The 15,409-nt window shown below is 38.9% G+C and overlaps 1 pseudogene; it reads left to right on the forward strand.

Annotated features, from left to right (window-relative positions):
- Positions 1-213: 213 nt before the first annotated feature.
- Positions 214-1,568, forward strand: LOC114050404 (annotated as a pseudogene).
- The last annotated feature ends 13,841 nt before the right edge of the window (positions 1,569-15,409 follow it).

The raw sequence follows: 15,409 nt of genomic DNA on the forward strand, positions 1-15,409 counted from the left end.
TTTCTCTGGTCTTGAACTCCTTAGCAGTGAAACAAAGGTCCTGAGACCCTTCCCCTAAGAGATCATCAATGAGTGTAAAAAAACCTTGTTGCTGTTGTTTTCAGGACTGTATTAATATAGCCTGGGGTAGTAAGACTGGGAACTGGAAGGGACCTTGGAGATCAGTGGCAGCAGGGCTAGCCACCTGATTTTATTGCAAAATGTTTGGTCACCATGTCAATAGTCACAGTTCTACTTGGTCAGTGTGGCAATCAGATTGGTTATGAAGTATTTGATACCATATGTAGAGACCTACATAATACCCAGGGATTCTGCTCTAAGAGGGAGAATGAGGTATATCAGGCATCTTGCAAAGAACATTTCTTTAATGAGGAAAGAAGTGGAGTTCCAGTTGCCTGAGCATTGCTGATTGACATAGAGCCCAAAGTGATCAGTCAAACATTATTAAAGGCTGCCTGTTCTGGCAGATGAAAGTATGGTCAACACTCACATTTCTGTCAAAAACAAGATTCTGGAAATAAGTGGGCATATGATTACAGTGTTCATAGGCCCAAGCATGAAGAATCTATCATGAATCTAATTCAGAAGGAAGTAGAGAAATATGATTCTCTAAGAGGATTTTCTACAATAATGAGTATGGTAAGAGGTACAAGATCTGGTTTGGGAGCCTTCCTCACACAGAATTTAAGAGATGCATATCCAAATTCTTTTATAATAAATCAGGTTATATGGCCCTATGGAACTGGTGAGGTTATTGTACAGAACTACAACTTAGTTTTGACTCTTTCTCATCTGTATCGATCTTCAGATGCACTTCTTATTCATGAACGTGATGTGGTACGTAAGAGAAATGTTAAACTGGTGAATACCAAACAGATCTCCTTCAGAGATATAAATCAAGTTATTGCCCATCAATTGGGAAATGTATTCCAATCTACCTACTCTTCAGAAGGCTCCTGTCAATACTGAAGAAGCCCGTTAGGAGACTTGATGGCAAGTTTGGTTCCGAATTCAAGATGCTGGGTCTTGGTAACACTCCTCAAATGTCTGAAAACTCGTTGGCATACACCACCTTTGCTTGGACTGGATTGCTCAAGCATTAAAACAGATGCTCATTTCTAACGCTAAAATGGAAGAAGCTATTGATTGGCAGGTCCGACCACCTTTGCAAGGACTCCCTGCCCTTGAAAAGGTCCCTCCCAACAAGGAGTCCCATTTTAACACTTCTATAGCTAACTTAAGTCATCCTGCATGGTAAAGATATACACAGTGCAGACCTAAGGGGTTTTAAAGATCCAGCCTTATATACCTCGTGGCTCCAGCCTAGTGATGCCTTCAGTGAATGGAGAACACACTGAGCCTTTAACAAATATGAGAAATTGGCCGCTTTGGTCAGCAATAGTCATGTTTTACCAAAACCGCTTGATACCGTCATAGGTAAATCCTGGAACATGTTTGTTTCAAAAGCCTATGTTCACCAGTATACAAAGTTTGGAATTGAAGAGGAGGACTTTTTAGACAGCTTCACAGTATTGGAACAGGTTGTTGCCAATTACTGTAACCTTTGATCTCAAAGTAAATGGACTTTCAGTGGAAAAAAAAATCCTGTGGAAGTGAATGTTGAAAATTAAAAATAAACACATTAATTAATTAAAAAAACTACTACAGTGGCCAGGAAGACCAAGACATAAACCCAGAAGACAACAACAATGTGAAAACACCTACATAAAAGCCTCAAATAACAATGCTAATTAGACCCATGCCCAAAAGAATTCTTGGAAGAATTAAAGAGACAGATAAGAATAATAAAGGAAAATTGGGGAAAGCAATGAGATTGATGCAAGAAAATTACGAAAAGAAAATCAACAGCTTGGTAAAAAGAGGCACAAAAATATTGAAGAAAATGGCAACTTAAAAATAGGATTGGTGAAGTGAACAAAACCAGGAGTGAAGTGAATAGAACCAGGAGAACATTGTACCTAGTGACAGCAATATTGTTTGATGAGGAACTGTGAAGGACTTAACTATTCAGCAGTGAATGATCCAAAGGACTAGTGATGGAGCATACTATCTGCCTCCAGAGAAAGAACTGATATTGTTTGAATACAGATTGAAGCAGGCTATTTTTCATTTTCCTTCTTTCTTTCTTTCTTTCTTTCTTTCTTTCTTTCTTTCTTTCTTTCTTTCTTTCTTTCTTTCTTTCTTTCTTTCTTTCTGTTTTCTTTTATTCAACTGTTCTTCTACAAAATAAATAATATGGAAATGTTTTATATGATTTCATATACATAAGCTAGATCTGAATGCTTACCATCTCAGGGAAGGGGGAGGGGAAAGAGTGAGGGATAGAATTTAGAACTCAAAACTTAAAAAATGTTTCAAAATTGGTTTAACATCTAATTGGGGGAAAATGTGTATATGTGTGCTCTGTGTGTGTGTGTGTCTGTGTGTGTGTGTGTGTGTGTGTGTGTGTGTGTAGACCACCACCATTTTGGGGGAGAACTGGTATTAAGATTCAGGTCTCATGACTTCAAGTCTTATGCACTTTCCCTGGTTTTTAAGTCATTTATTTGTTAATGGAATAAATCATTGATTTATATAAAAAAATATATAGAATTGGACTAATGATAAGAAAGGCACAAAAATTCACTGAAGATGATCAACTGTGAATGACTTAGCTATTTTCAGCAAAATGATGATCTAAGAAAATGCCAAAAGGTTTATAATGAAAAAGGCTATCCACCTTCAGAGGAAGAACTGGTGAAGTCTGAATGCAAATTGAAGTATGCCTCCAAACTTTATATTTTTTTTGGAGGAAGGGACGTCTGTGTTTTCTGTCACAACATGACTAATATGAAATTGTGTTTTGCTTGACTGAACATGTAGAAGCTATATCAAATTGCTTGCCTTCACAATGAGGGCAAAGGAGAGAAAGGGAAGAAAAGAACTTGGAACTCAAAGTTTTATAAAATAAATGTTAAAAAATTTACATGTAATTGAAATATATATATATATATAAATTTAAAAAAGAAAATAGAGACCCCAAAATGAAAATTCTCCAGAATATTATAGCCAAATTCCAGAGCTCCCAGGTTAAAAAAAAAGGACTCTAAGCAGTCAGAAAGAAACCTTCCAAATATGATGTAGCCACAGTTAAGATTACATAAGATTTAGTGACTTCCACATTAAAGGAGTAGAGGGTTTGGAATATAATATTCCAGGTGACAAAGATGCTAGGATTACAACCAAGAATAATCTACCCAGAAAAACTGAGTGTAATGTTTCAGAGAAAAAAAAATGGATATTTAGTGAAATAGGAGATTTTCAAGCATTCTTGATGAAAAGACATAAAGAGCAGAATAGAAAATTAGACATTCAAATGCAAGTCTCAAGAGAAACATAAAAATGTAAATATGAAAGCATAATCATAAGGAACCCAATAAAGTTAATCTGTTAATATTCCTATATGGGAAAAAGATACATGTAACTCCAAAAAACTGTATTATTACTATGGCAGTTAAGGAGTTTACATAGAGAGCATGGTGTGAAACAATTATGTTTGGAAGAGCTCAAAAAAAAAAGTGAGTGAGGAAGGGGGATGTACTAGGAGAATGGAGAGATAGAGCAGGGAGAAAGAGGCAAGGGAGAACTTTTATAACGGAGGGGGAAATTGAGGGGAGTCAATGTTTGATTCTCACTCTCATTGGAATTGGTTCAAAGATGGAATAACACACACACACACACACACATACACACACACACAATCACACACACACACACACACACACACACACATACACACTGACTTGTTGTATATAAAAATATAACTTACCCAACAGGGAAATAGGAAGGGAAGGAGAAAAAGAGAAAGAGAGGGTGATAAAAAGGAGGGTAGTTTAAAAGAGCCAGTGATTAGAAACTAAGCAGACTTTTGAGGAGGGACAGGGAAGGAAGAAAGTGAGAGGTCAAGAGGGAGGGACAGAAGATAATTGAGACGGACGGAAATAAAGTTAGTAATGATAACTGCGATGGGTAGTTAGGTGGCACAGTGGATAGAGCACCAGGTGTGGAGTTAGGAAAACCTGAGTTCAAATCCAACCTTAGGTATTTATAGCTGTGTGACCCCGGGCAAGTCACTTAACTTTGTTTGCCTCAGTTTCTTCACCTGTAAAATAAGCTGGAGAATGAAATGGCAAACTACTTTAGTATCTTTGCCAAGAAAACCCTAAATGGGGTCATGATGAGTCAGACACAACAGGAATGATAAAACAAGAAAATTATAACTGTGACTGAATGGGATGAGCTCACTCATAAAACGGAAGCAGATAGCAAAATAGATTAGAAACCGAATCCAAAAATATGTTGTTTTCAAGAAACACACTTGAAACAGAAAAATGCCCAGAGTTAAAATAAAGGGAAAGAGCTGAATCTAATATGCTTCAGCTGCATTAAAAAAAAAAGCAGGGATAACAGTCATGACTTCAGACAAAGCAAAAGCAAAAAGAAAACATGTAATGAAAAGAGATAATCAGGTAAACTACATTTTGCTAAAAGTTACCATATGAATTAATGAATATAAATTAATGAATTAATATAAAATGAATTAATATAAAAATTGTGTAGGAAGTTTATCTGATGAAGGCCTCATTTGTCAAATATATACTGAGTACAGAATTGAATCCAAATTTTAAAAAAAAATATCATTCTGCAAGGGATAAATGATCAAAGGATATAAACAGGCAATTTTTAGAAGAAGAAAGCAAAGCTATCTGTAATCATATGAAAAAATCGTCTAAGTCACTATTGATTAGATGAATGTAAATTAAAACAACTCTGTGGTACCACCTCACACCTATCAGAAATGACAGATGTTAGAAAGGGTGAGAGAAATGTAAGTACACTAATGCATTGCTGGTAGAGTAGTGAAATGGTTCATCCACTCTGCAGAACAATTTGGAAATATGCCCAAAGGGTTATAAAATGGTGCAGATCCTTTGACCAAGAAATATCACTGCTAGGTCTGTCTCCCAAATGAATTAAATAAAAAGAAAAATGATCTATATGTACAGAAAATATTTATACCAGCTCTTTTGTAGTGGCAAATAATTGGAAATCAAAGGGATGCTCATCAGTTGGGGAATGGCTAAGGAAGTTGTAGTATATGATTGCAATGTAGTTATTATGTTGTAACAAATGATGAGGGGATTTGAGAGAAAACAAACATAGCAAGATCTATATGAACAGATACAAAGTGAAGTGAGAAGAATTGGGAAATCATTGTGCACAGTGACAGCAACGTTATAATGATGATCAACTGTGAAAGATTTGGCTAGTTTGAGCCATGCAATGATTCAAGATAGTTCCAAGGGACTCATGATGAAAAAATGCTATCTGCCTCCAGAGAGAGAACTGAGGAACTCCAAGTATACTCCTTATTTTTCTTACTTTAAAAATATGGTTAATATGGAAATTTGTTTTAGATGATTTCACATGTATAATTTATATATTTCTTACCTTCTCAGTGGGTGTGGCAGGGAGTGGGAGAGATGGAGAGAATTTGGAGCTCCGAATTTAAAAAAGAAAAGAATGTTTAAAATAAATAAATAAATAATGAAATTAAAAAGTTTGGTTATCACCATTAAAAAAAGGAAAGGTCTCTCAAGGATCTGTAATTGATCAGTAGTTTACAGTCCCTATTGTTTTTAATCTTTAATTTAGGTAAAAACACTGGTGACATAGTTATCACCTATGAAAGGTAACTTACATGTTGTTTAAAGGAATAAAGATCCCAGAAGGCTCTTATTTGATAGGCCATAATGATGGATCTGATCTAAGAAGGTTGGATGAAATAGTGATCAATGTGGTCTTATGCTTGCCATTGCAAGGAGGTGGGGGGGTAGTGAGCCCAGAGGGAGTACTACAACAGAATTCCCAAGCTCCTCTTAATAGGTATATATTAGATAGCAGCAAGTTAGAGAAGCATTAGGGTGTATTAAACAGAGTGCTGATGATAGAAGCAGGAAGTCATGGGTTCAAATCCTGCCTCAGACAATCACCTGAAGTCTTAGTTTCATCATCTATAAAATGGAGTAGTAGCACCTCCCTGAAAACTAATAAGTATGCAAAGCTTTTTCTAAACCTTAAAGAGAAATAAAATGGGTAATAAGTAGTTCATTCTTCATATATTTTATTTAAAAATATTAGTTATTGTTAGCATTGTTATTATTTTTCATCCTTTTCAAAGGGATTCAATTGGATACACTCCTGGGACAAGTCAATATCCTGCCTTCATGAAGGTACGAAACTGCCAAGCCCCAATGAAGCATCAGTGTAGGAGGGGTTTTTTTGCTTATTTTTAAAATTTTTTTTTGTTTTTTATACACAGCAAATTTACTCAGAATGAGGGATTTGGCGGGACGTGAAAATAGGCCTGATTTGTTTTATCTCATATGTGCCCTCAATCCTCCAGTCATTCTATACTCTTGATCTCCTGGCCCAACATTATGGCTCCACCAAAATATCTCATGTTGAAAAACGTTCTTTAGACTAATTCTTTGGGGAGATGACATATGAGGTCATTTTAAGGCTTCTTTTTCTTTAGCAAGATTCCCTCCCCCCTCCACTCTGCAGGAATTGCAACATTCCTCTGTACCCACCTTACATAGACAATGGGGGTAGGGCATGAACTCTGTCAACTCGTTATTTATACGGTGTTGAGGAGGTGGGGGGAGAGCTACTCCTCCCTTCAATGGGCCGTGGCATTCATTGGGAGGAATTAGATGGGCAAATGAAGAGGCTGAATTAATTATATTCCTGCAACTCAGGCAGCCTCAAGTGCCCTTCCTTAAGTGATGAGATTTTCATCTTGCACACTTCCTTTAGTACAGCTATACAGGGTTAAAACATTACTGAGAATTCCATTTCTGGATTCGCCATCTTCCCTGCTGTGATTGTATAGGAAGGCGCTCTGAGAACCCCCGTCAAATTTATCTCCTCTAAGTGTCCCTTTGATGGCATTATTTCAATGTATGACTCCCCAGCCATTTAAAGCATTTGAATAAAAATATTTATTTTACTGTTTCAATGGCAGGCTTGATCCACATTGCTGCTGCTCTCTCATACAAATTATAGCATCAGAGATTTGAAATAGTAACTGACTCCCATTGCGAAACTAAATATCATTTGGCCAACCCAGCTGTGTGACATAAGCTATTGGATCCTAAGAAATTATCAGCCACATGGGAAAAGAAGGTAAATAAAGGGTGGGGCATAGAAAGCGACAGAAGGAAAGGAGAGAATGAGAAAGAGGAGTGAGGAAGAGAAAAAAGAAAAGCATAGGGGGAAAAGAAAGAGTAAGGGATAAGGAAGTTATAAGAAAAAAAAGAGAGGAGAGCCAGACATAGAAGGAAAAAGTGAAAGATAATGTTTGAAATTTCATTATCATCCTCTTCGATGCCCTGGAGTGCACTGATTTAAATAACCAAGGATTAACTGGAGAGGAGGAATCTGCCTATTTTTCTGCCCTACTGAGCATGGTATTCAGGAGAAATTCACTTCAAGGGATATAAGGTGGAACAAGCCTTCAGATATGAATTTGAATTTTCAGTATGGATATCAGCAGAAAAGAAAGAACTGTGATATGGCAGCCAGAAATGCTAGCATTATATTGGTCTATATTGAGAGAAATATAATGTCCTGGCAAAAAGTTGGAAGTTTCCCACATACAGTATCCTTTGACAATCCCATCTGGAGTGTTATGTTCACTCTTGAGAGTCTCTGCTCAAGAAGGACATTCATAAGCTGGAGAAGGTCCAGAGGATTGCATCCAGGAGGGTGAAAGGTCGTGAATCTGTATCGCATAAAAATGGGTTGAAAGAATCGGGGCCATTTAGCCTGGGGAAAAGAAGATGTGGCATGGGAAAGGGTAGGAGTAGGAAGAAAATCCTACCTTTTCCCACCCGTATAGGGTAAGAGAAGGAAAATGGGTCAGCTAGGTGAAACAGTGGATGGAGTGCCAGGCTTGGAGTCAGGAAGACTTGAGTTTAAATCCGGCCTCAGACACTTACTAGCTGTGTGACCCTGGGCAAGTCACTTAACCCTCTTTGCTTCAGTTTCCTCAGCTGGAGAAAAAAGTGCCAACCGTTCCAGTATCTTTGTCAAGAAAACCTCAAATGGGTCACAAAATTTCAGACACACCTGAAATTACTGAACAACAACAAAGAAGGAAAATAGTCATTGACTTCAAAAATTTAAAAAGCTCTCAATGGAAGTGAAGTTAAAATTGTTCTGTGTGGTGGTCAGAGGGTGGGACCAGCAGCAAAGGACAAATGTGGGCTTAGTGTCAGGAAGATTGCAATCAATTAACGATATCTTGAAGAAAAATAGTCGACCTCACAAAGTAGTCTCTGCTCCTGCCCCCTGACAGCCTGGGTTTTCGAGTAGACTCTAGATGTCCATTTCTCTTGGCAATCTCATCAGTGCTAGTGGGCTTTATGATCAGCTCTATTCAGTGACTTCCCAGGCCAGAGGATGAGCCCCAGCCCCACTCATTGAGCATTAACTGTGTGCTAATTGAGACAGTTTGTCTTAGGTACAGGGCCATCTTTTTCACTAGATGATGAGCCCCTCAGTGGCTCTCTAATGCCTCTTTGGATCCCCAAGGTCCTGGGCATAGTATTGGAACCAAGAAGGAAAAGCCTACTCCCCTTCATGGGACTGCCCTTCACCTACTTCAAAACAGCTGTTGTGTCCTTTAAGATCTCTTCTCTCTGGACTAAAATCTCCAAGTGTTTTTTTAATTTAATTTAATCTTTTTTTCAATTTTCAATGCTAACTGTCTTAAGATTTTCTGTTCCAAATTTTTCCCCCTCCCCAAGATAGCATGCAATGTGACACAGGTTATACATGTACAATCATATTAAACATATTTCCACATTGGTCATGTTGTGAAAGAAGAATCAGAACAAAAGGGGAAAGCCACAAGAAAGAAAGAAAAGCAAAATGAAAGAGAAATCTGCATTCAGACTCCATAATTCTTTATCTGGATGTGGCTAGCATTTCCCATAATGAGTCTTTTGGAATTGTCTTAGATCATTGTATTGCTGAGAAGAACTATGTCTATCATAGTTGATCATAGCACAATGTTGCTGTTACTATGTATGATGTTCTCATGGTTCTGCTCACTTCACTCAGTATCGGTTCATGTAAGTCCTTTCCAGGTTTTTTTTCCCCTGAAATCCACCTGCTCATCATTTCTTATAGCACAGGAGTATTCTATCACAATCATTTACCACAACTTGTTTAGCCATTCCCCAATTGATGGGCACACCCTCAGTTTCCAGTTCTTTGCCGCCACAAAAAGAGCTGCTATAAATATTTTGGACATGCAGGTCCTTTTCCCACTTTCATGGTCTTTTTTGGGATACAGACATAGTAGTGGTATTGCTAGATCCAAGGTTATACATAGCTTTGTAGCCCTTTGGGTTTAGTTCCAAATTGCTCTCCAGAATGGTTGGATCAGTTTACAACTCCACCAACAATGCATTAGTATTTCAATTTTCCCACATCTTCTCCAACATTAATCCTTTTCCATTTTTGTCGCGTTAGCCAAACTGTAAAATCTCCAAGTGTCTTAAACCAGACAGACTCTTATAGTGCCAGATCAATCATGAGGCCCCTAAGATTTCTGCCCTGCTCAATACGCTCTCTGGCTTCCCAATATCCTTCTTAAATTATGGTACTAAGTAGCAAGCACAGCATGGTGAATGTGGTCCGAAGAGTTCAGAGGGCAATTGGCATAACTTCTCCCATGCTTTGGCCACCACACAGTGCTTAATGCTGCCTAAGAGAGCATTAAGAGCATTAAATACTGGAGACTGCCAGTGACTAAGTAGTACAGCTGGAGGCAGGGTGGTATACTGTGAGAATGCAAGATTTGGAGTCAGTGGACCTTAGTTCAAATCCAGATTCTGCTACAAAATCTATGTGACCCTTGAGAAAAAAGCTGAAGTTCCTTTCCTTCTCTGGGTCTCACAGTTCCTCATTTATAACATTATGAGTTTGGACTAGATGACCTAAGGTCATCTAGCTGGAGTCTTGCAGCTCTAAGGCAAGGACCATATGACTTCTTAGCTCATTAATTCCATCTGAGCCCACTACAAGCCCCAGAAATGCTTTCAGACATATTAATGTCTGAGCATGCCTCAATCCCCCCTCCTTGTTTCACGGGTGAAGTGGATATGTTGAACCAAAATGCAATACTTTATATATATATATATATATATACATATATATATATATATATATATATCTTTGGTGAATTTCATTTTACTAGACTCAGCCCCATAAGCTAGCCTGATAAAGCCATTGGGAACCAAGAGTCTGTCAACCAGGGTGTTAGCTGTCCCTTGCAGCTTGGCACCATCTGCAAAGACAAGTTGCTGATGGACTGGCCCTGGGTGTCCCTGGGGTCCTTCTCATAGCATCACAGAATCACAGTATCTCAGAGCTGGGAGGGACATCAGTCACCAACTTGAACCTGAATAAGAATGTTCCTACCAACGTCTGCCTGAAGACCTCTGCAGGAACAAAATTCTCAATGAAAATTTAAGGATAATGCTATCAGCGTCTGGATGAATCTAGTCTGGGGTGGACACAAGAAAACACTGCTGAAGAAAGTGGCTTGAGCTTGTTTTGACTACCTTTATAGCTTAAGCTTTTCCTTCTTAATGATTTCTTCAGGTAATGAAAGGCCCTTGCTTTCTCAGATCAGCTTGGCCAAAGCCCAGATCATTTAAGTCCTGATAGGGCTTAGGTGAAAACAGAGAAGTTCATGGGTAGGGAATATGATTCCTCCACTGTATCTGGAATCTTCCCACCTGATCAACACTATTTTATTAAAGCAGAATTCTGTCCCCAGGCCCAATGCTGTTCTCCTAGCCATGCCTAGAAAGACAAGAGAGCACACATGGGAAATAATGTCCATATGAACTTCAAAACCTCCAGACTGGCAGAAGAATTCTTTCCTTACTGCTAGGGTAGGAGGCTTTGTGCACGCTGCAGGGCAGCCTGTGACCTTGGCAAATGGAGTCACCTCTTCTCATTCACCTGCACATGCACTTAATTTCAACAATGTGTGGAAAGGCAGTTTAAGGAGTGTGCTCCATAAAAGATAGGGGAAGGAAACAATATCCTTAAATTCATGGAGAAAATGACAAGTTGCTTCAGGCTTGTAATGCCTAAGGACAGCCAGGCTTTGAGCATCAAACTCCATAAATCAGGACGGTAACACCAGCTGCAGAATTTGCCCAGTGGAAGTCCAAGATGAAATATAAAAATAAAAGAAAGAAAAAGGAAAGCTATCCCATCCAGCCTCATCCCATTTGTACCCACAAGCCATATTTTTCCAGAACTTTAATTCTGCCTTTGTAGATCTTTAAAGTTTGGTATTTTGGTTAAAATTATGAATGAATGGATGAATGAATTATGCCTTTATTGAGTTCTTCCTCTATGTAAGGCATTGTGCTAAGCACTGGGAATGCCTAGAGAAATACCTACTCTCAAGGAGCTCAAGTTCTACATAGGGAAGGTTTCAGCTGCAGGTCAGATGGAAAGGTCCTGTGTGCCTGAGGGCACAGTGGCATAGCAAGTGCTCACGTCCCTTCTTTAATGCCATTTCCAGTGATAAAAGCAAACCAATCTATTACGTTCAACCATTTGACAATGCCAAGAATATGGTCGTGCAAATGTTATTTTGAGAGTATTCAGAAACCATGCTTACAACCAGAGCAGTTGTCAGGCTGTTTCTCCAAAGGGATTGCTTCCTAGGATGAGAGCTAAAGGCAGTAGGGTAGAAGGAGTGGTTTGTTTGTTTGTTTGTTTGTTTTCAGACTCATGGGCCCAAGGTTCAGGGCTGTCCCATAAGGTCTGAGAAGATATGTGGTCAAGATGATGGTAGTAGTTTGACTTGCCTGACAATGATGCCTTCTACCTCTTCCTCAAGTCACCTTGCTGCTCACCAGCCCTGTGTACGATAGTTGGCTATTGGTAGGGATGGCTGACCCATCATTCCCCAAAGAATTCCTTTCCTGAAGGATGGCTATGAAGGCTGGGGAGGAGGTAAGACAAATGGTCTGGCAGAAGTGAAGAGCTGCCTCTCCTAGGAATCTTGTGCCTATAGTAAATTATCAGCCAAAATAATTTTGAATGCAATTATTGTTAAATCTGAATTGTTTCCTAAATCCTCTCTCTGAAGGTTTTGAACTCCCTCTAGGGATGTAGGTTATAACTCCACAATAACTTAGTAAATTACCTCCAAGAGTTGCTGGGGCAGAACTTGTAGCAGCCCCTAGCCAGAAATATGGGGATGAGTGGGCTGGACCTGGCCAGAATGCTTCTCAGATTACAGATTCCATCACAAGTAGTGCTAAATTCTGGCCTTGGAACAACATGCCAGTACTTGGACTCCTGGGACGTTTGAATTCCTGTGGTAGCTCTAAGGCATGCTGAGTCTTAGGAGGGCATCAGCACTAGAAATCAGATTTCACCGTTATTAATGAAATCAGTTTCTGTATTCTAAGGTTGTATTTCCATTGATTTATATGTAGAGGTGGAATGATCATTTTATGGAGACCGAGGCTAAGAGGGCAGGCCGTGGGGGGCAGGAACAGAAAAAGGAGGAAGAGGAGGCTCCAGTTACATTGGTGGTTTTCATTCTAGCTCACTATTTCATCTGGGGTATAAACTCCCATGGTGCCTCCACCATGCTTTGATTCCTTCCACAGAGCCTTACATTTCCTCTTTGATGAAATTTAGCCTTTTCCTTTCCCTCTGTTATCTCCATCCCCAGTTCCAAAGTGACAGATATGCTGATGGCAGGCATTAAAGCACAGGATCATGGCCAATGACCTGAAAGAGGGGGATACTGTTATAGCTCTGACTCCTTACACCCCAAGCCCTGGACAAATCTCAATTTCGGGAAACTAGTCTTAGCTTTCCTCTTAATTGTCTGTTCCTTTTCACCCTCCTCAGTGCACTCACTCACATTAAACCCCATAACTGTGTTTTGATCCAGGTTCTGCCCTAGGCCTTTTAGGTAGCGAGTTGGTATTGGTGAGGAGAATGTGGGCTCTGATTCTGGAAGCCTTGAGTTCAAATGCTGCCTCAGACATTTACTCTCTGATGCTTGGAAAATCATTTAACCTCAGTTTCCTCATCTGCAAAATGGAGATAATAATAGCATCTGCCTCCTGGGGTTGTTGTGAGGAGCAAGTGAGATAATATATTAAAACACTATCTATCTATCTATCTATCTATCTATCATCTATCTATCTATCTATCATCTATCTATCTATCTATCTATAAATATATATACTAAACTAGTATTATTAGTTGTTGTTAATATTGTTCTCTTTTCCCTCTATCTAAATGCTAAGAAATGCTAAATGATCTCTATTCATAGCCTCATTGGAATTCCCCTGAGCTGAATTATCACCTCTATGAGAAGACTTTAAGATTTCTATTTCCAGAGATATAGCCCAGTCTCTCACCTGACTTCCAGCCCTGTACCACCAACTGTCCAGTAGATATTTTATACCAGATCACTAGTATCTTTGCCTCAACATACCCAAAACACATCTCCAAGGCACTGCCAACATTTGAATCTCCCAGATTGGCAGCTTCAGTGTTATCCTTGACTTCTTACCCTCTCTTGCCAATAATGAAAAAATAATATAGTATAATAAAGTATCGCATCATATCATATCATATCATATCATATCGTATCATATCGTATCGTATCGTATCATATCATATCGTATCATATCATATCATATCATATCGTATTATATCATGTAATATAATACAATGTAATATAAGTAATCTATTATAACATAACCTATCCAGACAGCTACTAAAGGATGCCATTTCCATATACACGATATCGATTGTATCTGACCGCTTCTCTCCATTCACACAACCTTCATCCTAACTCCAACTCCAATCTACTCTCACCTGGGAGGGCATGCTAGCTTCCAACATGTTACCCTGGAGCCCCCATTCTCTCGCTTTCTGGTGCATTTTCCATACACCTTCCAAAGTTGCTTGACTTGAGCACAATTCTGACCACGTCATTCTCCTCCTTATTGAGTCATGGATTACAGAGTTGGAAAGTTGAAAGTGCCCTCAGCAGTCACCTAGTCCAGAGTTACCAGACTTGAAGTCTACCTGCTCCCGAAACTCTCAGAATAGCTCAAACTAGAAAATATAATTGGGAAATGCTTAACAAAATAAATAAAAACATAGAATAGTAACAAAAACATATATAATGTTAATTCTTGGGTTTCTAAGTCAATATATGACCCATAGGGATTGGTTTCTATTTGAACTAGATACCATTTCTATAGTCTAACCCATACATGAAAAGCATTCCTGTATGACATAGTCAATAAGTGGTCATCTAGCCTTTGCTTAAACACCTCCAAGGAGGGTGAACTCATGCTCTCTGAGGGCAGCCCATTCTATTCATTTTTCTAACATCAAGTCTAAATTTTCCCATTTATAACATTGACCCATTGTTGCTACTTATGTCCTTTTGGGCCAAATAAAACAAATGTGACTGCTCCTCAATTTGTCAGACTTTCAGATACTTGGAGACAGCTACTAGACACCCACTCCTACCCTTTTCTCCAAACTAGAAATTTCATTAACTAGCTCAGATACTTAAGGAATCAGTTACTTCATTAACCATCCTATGGCATAGCTTCAAGGCCCTTCACTGGTTGACCTCCTCTGCTCACCAATATCCTTCTTAGATCAATGCACTCTAAACTGAACACAATAATCCAGATGAAGTGTGATGAGGGCATAAGACAATAGGATTGGAACCTTTCTATTACTAAAATATCTGCTACTCAAACTCTCTTGGCTCTCTAGTGGAAATGTGAAGTCCCAATTTTGCATTCGCATCCCATCATTATTTGGCCCCAAGCTATTTTTCCAGCTTTATTATACATTACTCCCCTTCTCCCATACTCCACAGTATAGTCACACTGACTTTCACTCATTTTCTTGCCCATAACACCATAACTTGTTCCTGTACCTTTACCCTGATCAATCCTCATGCCCACAATGTTCTCCTTTCTGATCAACACCCCGTGTATCAATTACATTCTTCAAGACCCAGATGTAGGATTTCCTTATACCCCAACTGCTCACACCCATATCTTCCCTTCCCCCCAATGAACTTGGGTTTCTTTGAATCTATTCTGTACATAATTAGTTAAATAAATGTCTCCTCTAATCAAATATGAACTTCTGGAGAGCAGAAATTGTTTCACTTTTGTATTTTTATCCCAAGTCCCTAGCAAAGTCAAGGATGTAAGGAAGGAAGGAAGGAAGGAAGGAAGGAAGGAAG

The sequence above is a fragment of the Vombatus ursinus genome, unplaced genomic scaffold (genome assembly GCF_900497805.2).
Source record: "Vombatus ursinus unplaced genomic scaffold, bare-nosed wombat genome assembly UNPS02014799.1, whole genome shotgun sequence".
Classification (NCBI taxonomy): Eukaryota; Metazoa; Chordata; class Mammalia; order Diprotodontia; family Vombatidae; genus Vombatus; species Vombatus ursinus.